The sequence below is a fragment of the Temnothorax nylanderi genome, unplaced genomic scaffold, assembly GCF_030848795.1.
Source record: "Temnothorax nylanderi isolate EJ_2023f unplaced genomic scaffold, tnyl_v1.0 TNYL_tig0023_pilon, whole genome shotgun sequence".
In the NCBI taxonomy this organism is placed as follows: Eukaryota; Metazoa; Arthropoda; class Insecta; order Hymenoptera; family Formicidae; genus Temnothorax; species Temnothorax nylanderi.
In genome coordinates, this window is record NW_027249085.1 from 375,206 (window position 1) to 389,447 (window position 14,242).

Below are 14,242 nucleotides of genomic sequence, written 5' to 3' on the forward strand. Positions count from 1 at the left end.
AATAATCGACGCGCAGTTTGAGTTGGAAAAAGTATACAAAATTCATATATTGAAATATTATTGTTAGATCCTACCAAGATCCAGTCCAACCGAAAATGGCATCTTCTTTAATTAATTATAAGATTTATATCGGTCCTGTTTTACTTATTATTGTTTAAAATTTCTTATATGTATATTTGCATATAAACACATATTTCGTATTCTTATTATTTAATATGAGATATAGACATTAAGAGAAATATTCAAATTTTAATCGTTTGAGGTCAACAAGTTTTTTCGTCCAATATTTTTGTTTAATCTATTAATGCTTTGACTCCTCTAAATTTAGGTTACGGTCTAGTAAATGTCGACATCTGTGATAAATTTATGGCAGTAGGATCTATTCAAATGGATGACATTTCTATTTGGCACTACTTTGAGATATCAGCTACTTCTCGAGCGCGCGTTGTCTTTTTGCATGTGCATTAAGGAAAAACCGACCACCTCAAGTATCTTTCCCCGAAAATACCGGAGTCATACTTCATTTTCTGCTGAGTTGGGCATAGAAATGGGTATTTTCCGATTCCAAACTCGACATGATAAATATGCAAATCGTGGTAACAGTTTGCTACAAACCTAGCACTGAATATTACAGCGATAACTCTCATTTAAAACTTATCGCTAAATAGAATACGCGTCTTACATGCCGTGTAAATTTATATGCGTTGCAAGTGACACTTACAAATTGTAGAAGAAAACTATTTCTCTCCCCGACATATGTGTTCCTTTTTCCAGGTACACGATGTATACATAGATATTATAGGAACATCAGTATATTTGACACATACACACACACATATATATATATATATATATATACATACATAGATCACAAACATATCTCTATCTCGAGGTTCGTTAATTACTTTCTCATAATTGTTGAAAAACCCGGCTAATCTATCAAGCGATACCGATATCGTGCAAATCTGGGCGATTTAAAGGGAGACCGAAAAACTTGCGTTTGCCGTAATAGAATGAGAGCGAGAGCCACTCGGCTAACGACATTTTCGTAGCCCCAAATGCGTCGCAAACGAATTGGAATCGCGTTGCAAAATTGATTATCAGTCTTCCTCCGTGGAGATGGCCGGGAGCATACCACGAGGTACTCACTTCGGGAATAACATTTGCCGAGCGGCGTAACGACTGATCCGTCTATTCCCAGTGGCAACGAAAACTCGTAAAACGGTACTTGGAAATTCGCTGCGCCAAGTTAAACTTGATGGAGACGGAGGGGTATGGCTGCGACTACTGCCCATGCTACCGCACTGCTCTACACCCGCCCAGTCGTACGGATTCTGGTATAGTCGTGACCCAGAGGACCGAATAGCTTGCTGGTCGTAGTCCACCGATGGGATGCGATGCGAAAAGTCGGGGCAGTACCTGTCGCGGCCAAACAAGTGATCCGGGGCGGCGAGAGCGGGGTCAGGTATCGTGGGATGAAATGATATTGTTTTAGCCGGGAACGAGTCCGCTGCCGGTGCTTAGAACCCATTTTCCCGTAAAAACCGAGCGCGGTAATATCAAGCGGACTCGTACACGGCTCCCTTGCACCCTCAAATGGCGCGTTATGTACAGAGAGAGGGAGATTGAGAGAATGAGAGCGAGGGTGGGAGGGTGAAGAGAAAAGACATTGTCGCGGACAAAGAGTTCGAAATATTCGACGATACCTACGTATACGACTCCCGAGGGAACGAGGACGGCAATACTGGCGACGCTGGGATACATAGAAGAAGCATCGCGGAAGTGGACGAAGTATGAATCGGAATCTTCGCCGAAATTCTCTCCTTTCTCTACTGTCCGTTTCAGCGTGAAGTCTCGTAGTACACACGTGGAAAACCGCATGGGTTTGCGTGCAACTTGGCTGGTTGCCTCGAATGGCGGAGCAAAATCTGACCCCTTTTCACCAAAGGGATAAATCTAAAATTTGGCATCAGAAAGAGTCACCAGCGAAAGACGATCCGGGGAAAAAAGGCACATGGCAGAATTCGATCGACGCTAAACGTGTATTATATTGGACGGAAAATGAACACGCAAGTATATTTATTCACCACTGTTTGTGTGATTGCTGTATCTAAGAAACCTTCCGTGATATTGTATGTTGGAACTGATAATATCTTTATTACCGAAACATCGTTGTTATACATGACCTATATACATTACAGTATGCCCCAAGAACCTCGATCTGAATTTTAATGAGCAGTTCTATATGACGAATTTGGAGTTAAATATTTTCTTAACTTTAAGATTAGCCAGTATTTATGGCAATTTCTGAATAATTCAACATTACATATGTTGATTACATTAAACTCTGGAAAATTAAAATTCTGAGAAAAGAACAAGATTAACGATATATGACTTACTAATTATAATACAAATCAACTAATGGTGTTTATATTCAATGATTTCAAAAATGAAGATACATTCTATATATAATCTTCTTTTCTTATTACAGACGTTTTTTTAATTAAAAATTCCCAGATGAGTATAATACCAATGAAATCACAAAGCCGAGTCATTTTCTTTTGTTATTTAAAAAGAAACTCATTACATATTTTCATTGTACAATTCTACAACATATTAAAGCAATGCAAGAAACATTTACAAATTTTGACTGAACTGTAACTTTATATCTTGCTTATTTACGTTTTTCGGTAAATGAGAACACCTAACTGCAATCCCGCTCGTCACTTAATCTTTAGCCTTTCCACTATAACAAGAAAAACATTGCTTATGACTGCACTACTGTCAATATTAGAGAATGTTTCACAGGAGTTATGATTAATAAGTTCCTTCTTATGTTTTACCTTGGTTAACGGTAAATACTTCACCAATCCGAAAATGTCAAACTGCTATGGTATCTATGGTGTGCCAGCGCTTGGCTGGTTGACTGGTTAGCTGGCGCGGCGCTGGCTGGTTGGCTGGGTGACTAGAGCACTCCCTCGTACACCTACCCTATAAAGCAGCAGCTGTAAGCCGGATGCGGAAGTCGTGTTCGCTGGCCAGGTCGAGTTCTCGCGCCTCGAGATGCACGACCTACCGTAAATCGTTTGGTTCGACGTGCCATCGAATCGACTGCTCGAGTGACCAAGTGTTGTACAGTAATAATAAACGCCAAGATGCTTTGATTTATATAGCGACTGAATCTTACCAATATATAATTATTTCATTTCTTTGTAATCTTGCGAAATTATTCTCTTGGAGTTGTCTGCGTTCCGCATTTATAAAGAGGAATATTTTATTGTTAACTTTAATTAGAAGAAACACCGTTCCATGTATTTGAAACGGTATAAAAAGTAAATTCATAGAAATACATTTAAAAATCTGTAAAACGCGAAAAATAACATTGGAAAAAAAATTGTATTTATATCTACGCATACTAGCCATTTATATTTTGCATCGTTTAATAGAATATTTAAAAATTGATGATAATTTCAATTAATGAGTATATAAGTTATATACTTCAACTGACGTTAATTGGCAATAATATTATTGATAGAAATTTATTTTATCAATATGCAGCATTTAATTTGCGTTGGAAGCATCGTTAAATACACCTGAATTATTTTGTCGGAAAAACAAGTGGCAGTGAGTCAATATTAATTTCATTAGTTTAACTTGAGTGTCATTGAACCGTTTTCCTCTACTAATCGCATTTCGTATCGAAATCCATTTGACATTTCTCTTTCGATGGAATATTCTATTTGAGAAATGTGTAATCTGAACTGTGATTATTTTTGTTCTAACAAAAACTGTGATTATACGTGACGCTCTGTAGATTCTATCTACTGCTGCTGTGAATAGCTGAGAAATATTACAAGCGCGAAAACTATCTCTAGCGTTAAATTTGCTTTAATCGGGAGGTCGCGTGTCGTTCAAGGGTTGTTTGAAAGGGCGAGCATGGATAACGTACCTCTTCAAAGCCCGTTGTCCCTGCGCTAAAACGCGCGCCATCATTAGGCACGTTCACGTGCCGATATTTGAAAATTCATTATTATCGTACGCGTTGCATCCCTCAATATGTGTGGGGATGGAGCTATTTTACAGAAGGATTTTAGGGATATTTCTCGCCTTTGTCACGATTGCCTCCGCGCAAAGCCATTTAAAGGCATATAAAATTTCTTTATTCACGTCAATATCACAAAAAATATAAGAAAATCTGTTTTTAGGTAATTAATTCTTACACTATTACATAATTTATATATAACATTTTAATTTAAAAATTTTACATTTGGTTTATTATATGTATTTTATTTCTGCCTCTCTCACCTACATTTACGTCTCTTCTAAGAAATGTAAAGCAATATAAATTCAGTAAAAGTAACATGCAATATTAATGATCTATATCTACACTCTATAAACGTAATTTAATTTCACTTAACTTGAATAATATTTTTTCTACTCTCGTTGCAAAACTTAGATCATCGGGTATTTATAGAATCCTTTCAACACGAGATACGACGTTATTTGTCCAGAATACAACTGAGCCGCGTACATTATGAGGTTACCGAAAATGCACGTTGCACAATATGTCTATTCATGCAGTATTGTCACCACTTCCCCCGTATGCCTGTCTTGTTTGTAAACGAAGAACTTATACCTGCGTGCGCGACGGCGCCTTCTTTATGCATGTTGTAAAAACTTGTCAGATAACGAATACAACGCGGACGGTTACTCCACGCGACGGATATTGCATTCGCTGTAGTAACAACCAAAGTGGTTGCTCGCATTAAGTGCGTTTTACGCTCGTGGATTTAAGAGAGCGGGTCGCGGTAGGCTGATCAATATGCTAATATTTTGATGCCTCTACTCTGCTCGACGAATTAAATTACGTTCTACGAACGAGGATAGAGAGGAGGTAACCGGCAGGAAGAAAGAGCACAAAATGAGGGGTAGTGAAACGAAGTGCTCGACGTTTGAAGATAAGGTAGATAGGTATTACATAAGATACCACTTAATATTATAGCACATTCACCTAACGCGTTACCAATGTTACATGCCCGGAGTGAAAACAATGACGTGTACCGGTATAATATATACGCGACAGGAAATTTAATCTTTTTACATATTTGTAAGACGCGTATAAAAGTAAGTTTTTATGCTTTTCTGAGTACACATTTTTTTATCATGGAAATGTGATCCGTAAAAGTTAAATGCATGATGTACTCTAGGTCAAAAGTAATATTATTTCGTAAATTATGCAAACATTATAGAACATTACAATAATATATACGTAAGAAAATAATATGTTGTCTAAACTACTTTGTTATAATAAACTTAAATATATGTTACATATATTATGCGTGATATCAAGGTCAGAAGTAATGACATATTTCTTCTTTAACCGCGCGTGTACACAAGGACTAAAGCAGCAAGCGTTGAAAGTTTTGAAATAGTTTGAATTATCCAGTAGGTACTTTAAAACCACGACGTACCTCGCGGTTTAGCCTTTAATGCAATGCTTGTCGCAAATATGTTCATAGAAAGATTTTCTGTTGTCAGATTCATATATATTTAGAAAGATAATTTTTTAAAAGAGTAATTAAACAAATTACTTAATTATTAAAACGGTAGAATATTTATTTTTTCAAGAAAAATGTACAAATTTATATTCGTATCACATAAGATGTCAGTTAAAATAACTAAATTGTGAGTGAATGCTTAAATTTAGACAAGGTTCTCCATCAACTAAACAAAAATTTATTTCTCTTGCTTAAATAATTGATAACATTGTTCAATTATAACACGTCCAATTACAACATGGAGGAACGCTTTGTAACGCAGTTCAAATTATTTCCGTAAAGTTTGCAACTTCTAAACTTCTGGATAAGTCTATGTCATTATATCTACATCATCCCTCGCAATTATCCGAATTACGTCTCCAGAGACGGGTACTTTTTCGCGATCATGCGCGAAATACAGTATTTTTATCTGATGCACGCAACCAAATTAAACGAAGATCGTCTGAGTCTATCGAAGTCCGATAGGTTAACGAGCAAAGTTTATTTGCGTATTTATTACTCTCTACGGGCGGGAGGATGCTATCTTCATACTTGCATTATGGTGGACTTTCTTTCGCGCGAAGCTTACCCTCGTTACACGTATAATATCCTACGGATTGTAGGTACACCTTCCGCGTTCTTATTAAAAATTTTATGTCGCTACCTTGCGCATCAGAATATGCGTCGCATTCTCTTCAGTGACTGCACCAACGATTCTTGAAGCTGTTGGACGAAGAAGTGCTCTTACTTCACTAATAAGATCTCGTTCTCACAGACGAAGTTACTCGCGTATCTGTTGTTTGGAAGTGTAATTTACTCTACACGATCCTTGAAAGGGACATACAAATTCTCAATGAGAATCTACAACGTAGGGAAGACATCCGAACTATTTACGAGTTCTATAATATTCCACCTAAAATTTCATGGAAGCTTTGGAAAGTTCGTTCGCCATTTAATTATGATAGCAGTGAATTCAAAGCAACTATGTTATACATTGCATGTTCAATCTCGACAACTGTTCTTAACATTTTAGAAATTTCCGAACCATTTATGAATCTTGATGTGTTAATGCGAGAAATGGGCTTAACGCAAGTGCATGCAGAGGCTTACTTTGCAAAATGGGACCTATGGAAATTCGGTAAAATTGAATGAAAGATGACGCAAGTTAGCGCTGAACCTCTTTCGCGAGAATGAATTTGGGAGAACAACTCGGTTATTAGATTGGAACTGTGTGCCATATCCCAAACATTATAATAATCTAACAGGAGGTTCTCTAGATAATCTCAATAAAGACCTACTTATCGGAGAGAGCACTGGATTCATCGCAGATGATGGGAAGGGTTACGAGAAGAAAGGACAGAGAAGTATAAGAGAGGGAAACGAGGAAAGACAGGACAAACGATACTCGGACAAAAGATACTGCTGGCGCGTCATATTATCTATCTATCTAGCTATCTTCTGATGTTCCCGGAACCATAGGATGAACCGTATGCCACGAAAATAAATATGGCTCTCACTATGTAATGCACTTAGTCACCATTCTTTCGATTTTCTCTACCATCGGTCTGCCCTCTTTCTTTCATTGCCGTTTTCACCTCGGTTTACTATCGCGTGCGTGCGGCACGATGTAAAATCCGGTTTCCTTCATGATCGTGCTCAATTACTTTTTTGCGCTTAAACCGGTCAAACTTAGATAAAATACGAGATTACATTTTCACACATTAACCGCTCTATCTTGTGCTAATTTTGTCTATATCGATATTCAATTACTTTCTATTTTTGCACTATAATTGAATGTAATCGTATAATTGAACATAAAAGGAATAAATAAATAAATTGGAAAGGAAAATAATCTTTCTGTGCTGTATGCTATTTGATGTAAATGTTTATATAGTTTGCCAGAAACTGTAATAAACAACATAGATTACTTTAACACGAAAAAACTGATCGTTGCAATATTGTCACTTTATATAGAAAAGTACATTTAAATATATCATACTTATATACATATGTCAATGTTCAATCATAATTAATGCGGGCTTACGTATTAATAAAAAATAATATCTTACCGTATCTTTATGTTACATTTTATACATGCATTCACGTTTGCACATCAATGTGTAATTTTAATATCACCGCATTATTTCTCCGTCTTTGACTGTGCAGCTCGCGCGATCTGCAATTTCCACTTGGAAACATTCGTGATCGCATCTAGATCGTCCTTCCGTTTCTACTTCGACGACGCCTCGTCAAGAAATGTTATATCTCTAGATCTTTGAAAAAGACTGCAAGCGATTTCGGAGAATCTAAAATTCTGACCCGAATTCGGTGTCGAACGACGTACGTGTAGTGTCGAGCGATCTCGTCGGCAAGATTGCGAGCGGGGTCAGTAAGCGTAGCCAATCAGATTTACGAGGCAGGACATATCATGATCGGCTTTACGACAATTAGTCACCGTCATCCTTCTTTCACCTGACGCACTGCAGCCGTGCAGTGATGGAAAAGTGGTAAAACTATCGTAATAAAAACTACGGCGCGATATCACGCTCCTCCGTATGTCGTTGATTTCAAAGTTCCAACGACACATCCTAATTTATATTGATTAGTTATAGCTGTTGTGGTGGAATGGAATTGCAGGAACCGAAAACTTGTCGAATTGAACCGTAAAATCGGAGGAATTTGATTCCGGCGTGCCGGCGCTTTGATCAATTCGGATTTCGGAGAAATTACATATTTCTGCAAGTTACAAATATGACTGATAAAATTTTGATTTATACTTGTAAATGATATATTTATTTTAATATTTATTATAAATTACAAATACTTCTAAAAAGCATAAAGCATACGCATAAACGATTTTATATTTTCTACCTAAATACATTTAAAAGAGACGCAAGAGTGACGTCTTACTAATAATATTTATATATGTCACGTACGTCTTTCTTGATTCTTCCCAAGTCCGCTACCCGCATTTCGCGATCGGGATACCATTCGCCGTGCCCATGGCCGGCGGAATTCCCATGCGTTTTTTCTCCCCGTTAGTTCGAACGAACCAATCACCCACCCAGCTCTAGGGAGATGGTGGGTGATGGGCGAGGTGGTAGAAGCGGGGGTAGTGAGTCAGGATCGATGGAGATAATGCCTATTACTCCTAATGCGAAACTCGCTCTTCTTCTATCTTTACCCCGCTCTATCTTCGATCCTGTACCCAGTTTCCCTTCGCTCGACCGTTCCGTTCTCGTGGCTCCTCGCAATCTGTAACCAATGCTCAATTACCATCTCCACTGACTCCATTTTCGACATCTTTCTCTACTCGTTGTCATCGTCATTGATCGGAATTTTGCATTTGTAATTTAAACATGTATTATCCGTAATGTCAGTCAATGATGATTATTCAATTTTTATATTAATATCGAATAAAACACTAAAATTGATATCAACTATATCAAGTTATAAGAAGTAAATTTTATAGAAAAAAAAAACAAGGAAAAAATTACGAGAATATAATTTACGTAATTAAATTGTGTTTAAAATAATTAAATGTAATTTTGTTTCTGTTCATTTTACAATATATTTTTGTAACGTTGTTTACCTTATTCTGCGTAGTCACACAAACGGAAATTCTTACCATGATTAATCCGAATTGATGATAAATTGTTGCTTAATGTAAAGATTTCTTATTTAATTTGGACGATTACCGTTTTAACTCGAACAGGAAGAAAACCTCCCCTGTTTTTCTCCAATTTCGTCGACGTTAACTTTTTCCATTTACTTTTACTTTTCCAATCGCCTCATTCACTTTTAGAAAACGTGGAGTATATTACAGAAACAAAACGAAATCGCGCTGAATACACCGTAGCAGTAAGTTCTGTGGGCGCAGTAACCTGTTGAGTGTATTCGCGTAAGTGGTGAGTAGTGGATACGTATACGTGCGAAAGTCTGGGGATGAAGTTTCTGGGGGGGAAATACAGGGGCGAGACACCACGCTCGTGAGAATTGTAACATACGAACGGCAAGTGTATTCGTACCTAAGAATCCGAGAACAATACATCCGCGCAGAGCTATGCGAGCGGCCTTGTAACGACTTCGAAAGACATTTATGCAATCCGATATGAAAGAAGCGCATTCTCGAGTGCAACTGGTGGTAAAAAGGGAGATAAATAAAATATACATCATCGAAGAAATATTTTTGAACGCTGGGCGAGAAGAGCGGATAGAATTATGTAGTTTTTACTCGTTATTGAAATCTTTTTAAAGTTCCTATCGTGAAGTATTTCTTGCATTAAAGTCAGTTCTCGGAGAGTAAAACTATTTCTCTATATATATAAGAAAGTTAAAGTTATAAAAAGTTTTTTCTTTTATAAGCAGTTAATATTTTCTCGTATACAAGCTAAATAATAAAACCGATACTAATAACGATATTTTGTGCCTAAATATTAATCATGAATTGCGCTAGTATTCTTCATTTTATCTCTATATTTTAAAAAATGTCATGTTAACCACTCAAGTGACGATTATGACTGGCAATATAATCAACTTTAACCATTAGCCTATATTCACCGCCTGCCCTCATCAAGTCGATAAATGCACCTATGACATTAATTCGTGATCCCATAGTCTTTCTAACGATCATGTGGCAATTAAATGCATCGTAATGCGAAGTGGCCCTCGAAAGTTTCGAGATACCATGCTGATATCGATTCTAGATACTGGATATTAAAGATTGTTTTATGATCGGCTTAATACGAGAACGGTGTAAACGTACCACACATAGATTGAATCATTAAAATGGTGCAGATAAGAGGACGATATAACGCTGTTTTCCAAAATATGGAGCGCTGTTTTTTTGGTATTTTCCTTTATACCAATTTCATCATACAAACTAGCTAGATATGATGTCATATTTTCGCTGAAACATGTCGAAAAACAGTAATTTCATCTTTATCCGATTACATCGTTTAAGTATCTTTTGTGAACGCAACGCACGAATGTTCCGATCACGTCTATATTTCGCGATCATAAATTACATCAACTCGCTAACAGCACGCTTTGAAATTAGCGTTGTAACGTGGTCGAGCGTTGCACCGGGGAATAACAATGTCCCCGGCTCACGTGCGCACGTGTATTTATACCAGGCATTGTGTGCATCTAATTTCGGAACAATGTTGACGTCATTTCCGTTTTCATTTAATCCGCTGATGACTATATGAAATGTTTGGACATTGCAGATCATATATATTAATCAGTATGCATTTATGATCATAGCTTCTGCGACAGCAAAACATCGTATCCGCGAGCAAGGACATAGTGTGTTACAAAGTTTGCCGACAGCAGGAGAGAGAGGGAAAGAGAGGGAGGGAGGGAGGCAGAGGGAGAGAGAGGGAGAGAGAGGAGAGAGAGAGAGAGAGAGAGAGAGAGAGAGAGAGAGAGAGAGAGAGAGAGAGAGAGAAGAGAGTTGATTAAAATAATATTTTTATAAGATTTCCTCCGTGATATGTACTTCTTACATATCTTTTTCGCAGAATTTTACTCTCGCATATTCTAGATAAACATATTTTTAACTTTTATAATTTTATAAATGTTACTCATATACACAGAAAAAAAGATTATCACGTTTCCACTGCAGAGAAATAGAAAATATCAACTCGCTGATCTTTCGTTACATCGTAGCTAAAACATAAGCGCAAACATATATGTCTAGAAATGAAAGACTCGGCGCTTGTTTCGCGCGTCGCAGACAGTTCAAGATCCGATTCGCGAAGTGCCGGTGAAATTAGCGCTCGTGGTTAAACGTTTCGCGACGGAAGTAACAATGTGCGTCCGCGCCCGATGCGCCGACAGTCGTGCTTGCGACCGTGGTATCGGTGTACGTACGGTGGCATTGTGTTGGCCGTTAAGCATTTGATACGGCCACCTTCCTGTCGCGCGCGTCCCGTCGGTGCTATTGTCGCCGGTGCGTTCGCGTTGTAACCGAGCCGCGTTGTTTCTCCGTGTGCGATACGATCCGATACGCCCGTCGCCCGTGCACCACCGACGACGAGTGTGTGACGCACGTACGAAGAGCCGCACTTAGAACCGGCGTGCATACTGAAGTGGCCGCACGAAAACGAAGCGACAAGCCCGACGAAAGCGGACGCGCGTGTGAGCCGAGATATGATAAAATGTAAAAACGAGATAAGGAAAAATATATAGGAAATACGAAGTAAAACTGAATATCTCGAGAGAAAGAGAGAGAGAGAGAGAGAGAGAGAGAGAGAGAGAGCGCGTTCGCAAACGGCAGAGTATGAATATATTTCATCGCTCGAAACTCGCAAAAAAATACTCGGATATTCTCGCTGGGATGTTACATTTCAATCGTTCAATAATCGAGGAACATTAAAGTAAGATTATAAAAAAGTCGTAACATTATTATTATAAATTTAAAACGTGCATTAGACAAAACTAAATATTAATTGGAACATTAATTAAAGTATTAATTAAATATTTATCGTATAAATTAATAAGTTATTATTCACTTTGTAGAACTTCGATAAAAATAAAATTGTAAAATCGTCTTTCTATTCCATGCGCATCATTTTTTATTTAATACAAATAGTCTGGGAACAAGAAATGTTTTTTTTTATTCACGACTACATACAAATAGAAAAGTTCTTATTAGAAAACTTTGTATTTTGCAATTGTCGCCTACATTTATAAGTATTCAATAATAACACGTAAAAGAATGGAATAGAAGTTGACCTACATTGAGGCAAAAGTTAACAATAAAATTTAAACATGCCACGATAATCTATTTCTACTTTACTCCAACTTGATTTTCACGTATTTTTTTTTTTTAATAACGCACTGATAGAGCTCTTTGTCTTTTCATATTCTACTTCTGCATGGTCATTCTCTTATTTGTGACACTCGATAAAAACAAAATAGAAGAAAAATCGAAAATAATATCTGCGCCTGCCATTGGTTCTTTGTAATTGTTTTGCCATGGCTCTGTGTTTGCATACGGCCTTACGCACATAATGTAAGAGCGATAAGCGCGAGTGTGTGTGGGATCCGATGACGGGTCGTTCACGGACGCTTACGCAGTGCACCTTCAACCGTTCTCGTAACGCGAACGAATTGGTAAAATTTCGTTAGTCGCGAAGTCTTGACGGGAGAGAGTACGTCGATGATATACGAACCGCGTTCGAATTCGTCATTCGACTTTCGCACCTTTCGACCGTGAACCGTGAACCGTCGCAGTTCCATCCGATAGATAATCGATTCCGATAACTGCGCGACGCGATAGCTCAAGCATGACTATACGACGATGCCTATTGTTTGCCGAAGCGCAGGTTTCAGTTGGTAATGATCAGCATACGGCGCGTGTGGATACGACGATGATGACCATTTGGATAGAGTGAGCCGCGGTAGGAGAATGCATAGGGAATTCTCGCATAGAACGCACATCCACATAACCGCATATGAATGTATTAATTATTGAAGACGGGACGGACGACACCGTGGCGAATATAAAAACACCGCGGAACAAACAGCCGCGGAACTCGTGAATTATTTTCGAGCTGCAATTACATTTTTTATATGGCAATCCGTTGTTACGTCTGCCCCGTGCAACAGTCGTGCGCCGCCACAAAGCGCATCTACTATTCGGATCGAATTAATATTGCCTGTTTTACTTTGAATATAACGCATGTCAAAATAAAAACAAAAACGCTTTGTTGTCAAAGAACTATTGAAATAAAATATTGCTCGCTGCGAAATATCGTAATTTCAGATAACGATGATTATTGTTTCGAAATCATGGACGTGTTATTATTACATTTTGCTTCAATAGACTATTCCAGCTTTTCATTATAGCGCACTTTTTAAATACGCATTTGTAACCCTTGAAACTCGTTAAAATTGCGCTACTTTTGCAGCAATATTGCAATGCAATTTATGAATTTAATTGTGCACCGTGATGAAAAACCAGATCTCTTTTAAGAACGTAAATCGTTTTAATACAGCGTGATTATACCGCATTTATCAGTGAATACGATGGTAAATTTCAAAATATATATTCATATAACTTGTAGTCTCTTTTAGCATTTTCTACGTACGATAACGATTAATTTTTTTTTTATATTGTCGAACTGATTTACGGATAAGAAAAATAGATGGGCAATGCGAATAAATAACATTAATAAATGCAAAGCGGCGTTAACAAATAGGCGGATTTATAAATAATAGCGTTTGGCTTATCGCCAAGGTACTTAAAATTTGAACAATACGTAACGCCTCGAAAATCAATACAGACGATTCATAACTTTGCATGAAACGTGCATCTTAATCCTAGCTCCTGTAACTCTCGGCAACAAGATTAAAATGAGCTTAAATTTATAAAGACGTTAATATGAAATTTTAGCGTAACGACGTAAACACTTTACTGATACTCTTAGCCAGCTTTCTAAACATTATACCCTTATTATTACTATATAACTTATTATTATTATATCACATATTATTTCCTTTTCTTCTTTTTGGGAGGATATCAACTTTTTTATTCTATTGTATTAAAAATTCGTGTTAAACAAATACACAATTGTACTTTTAATGATTCATATGATATGAAATAGCGTGATAATTTAATATTACACTTTGTGTTTTTGTGAGTAATTTTAAAGATTCAATTATACGATTTAAAAATCTCAATTATAGAATTATTTGTA

The 14,242-nt window shown here is 37.3% G+C and overlaps 1 protein-coding gene across 8 annotated transcripts in view; it reads left to right on the forward strand.

The window, feature by feature from the left end:
* LOC139769533 (uncharacterized) overlaps nt 1-14,242 on the forward strand; it is a 405,408-nt gene that overhangs the window by 245,256 nt on the left and 145,910 nt on the right. The window lies entirely within an intron of this gene.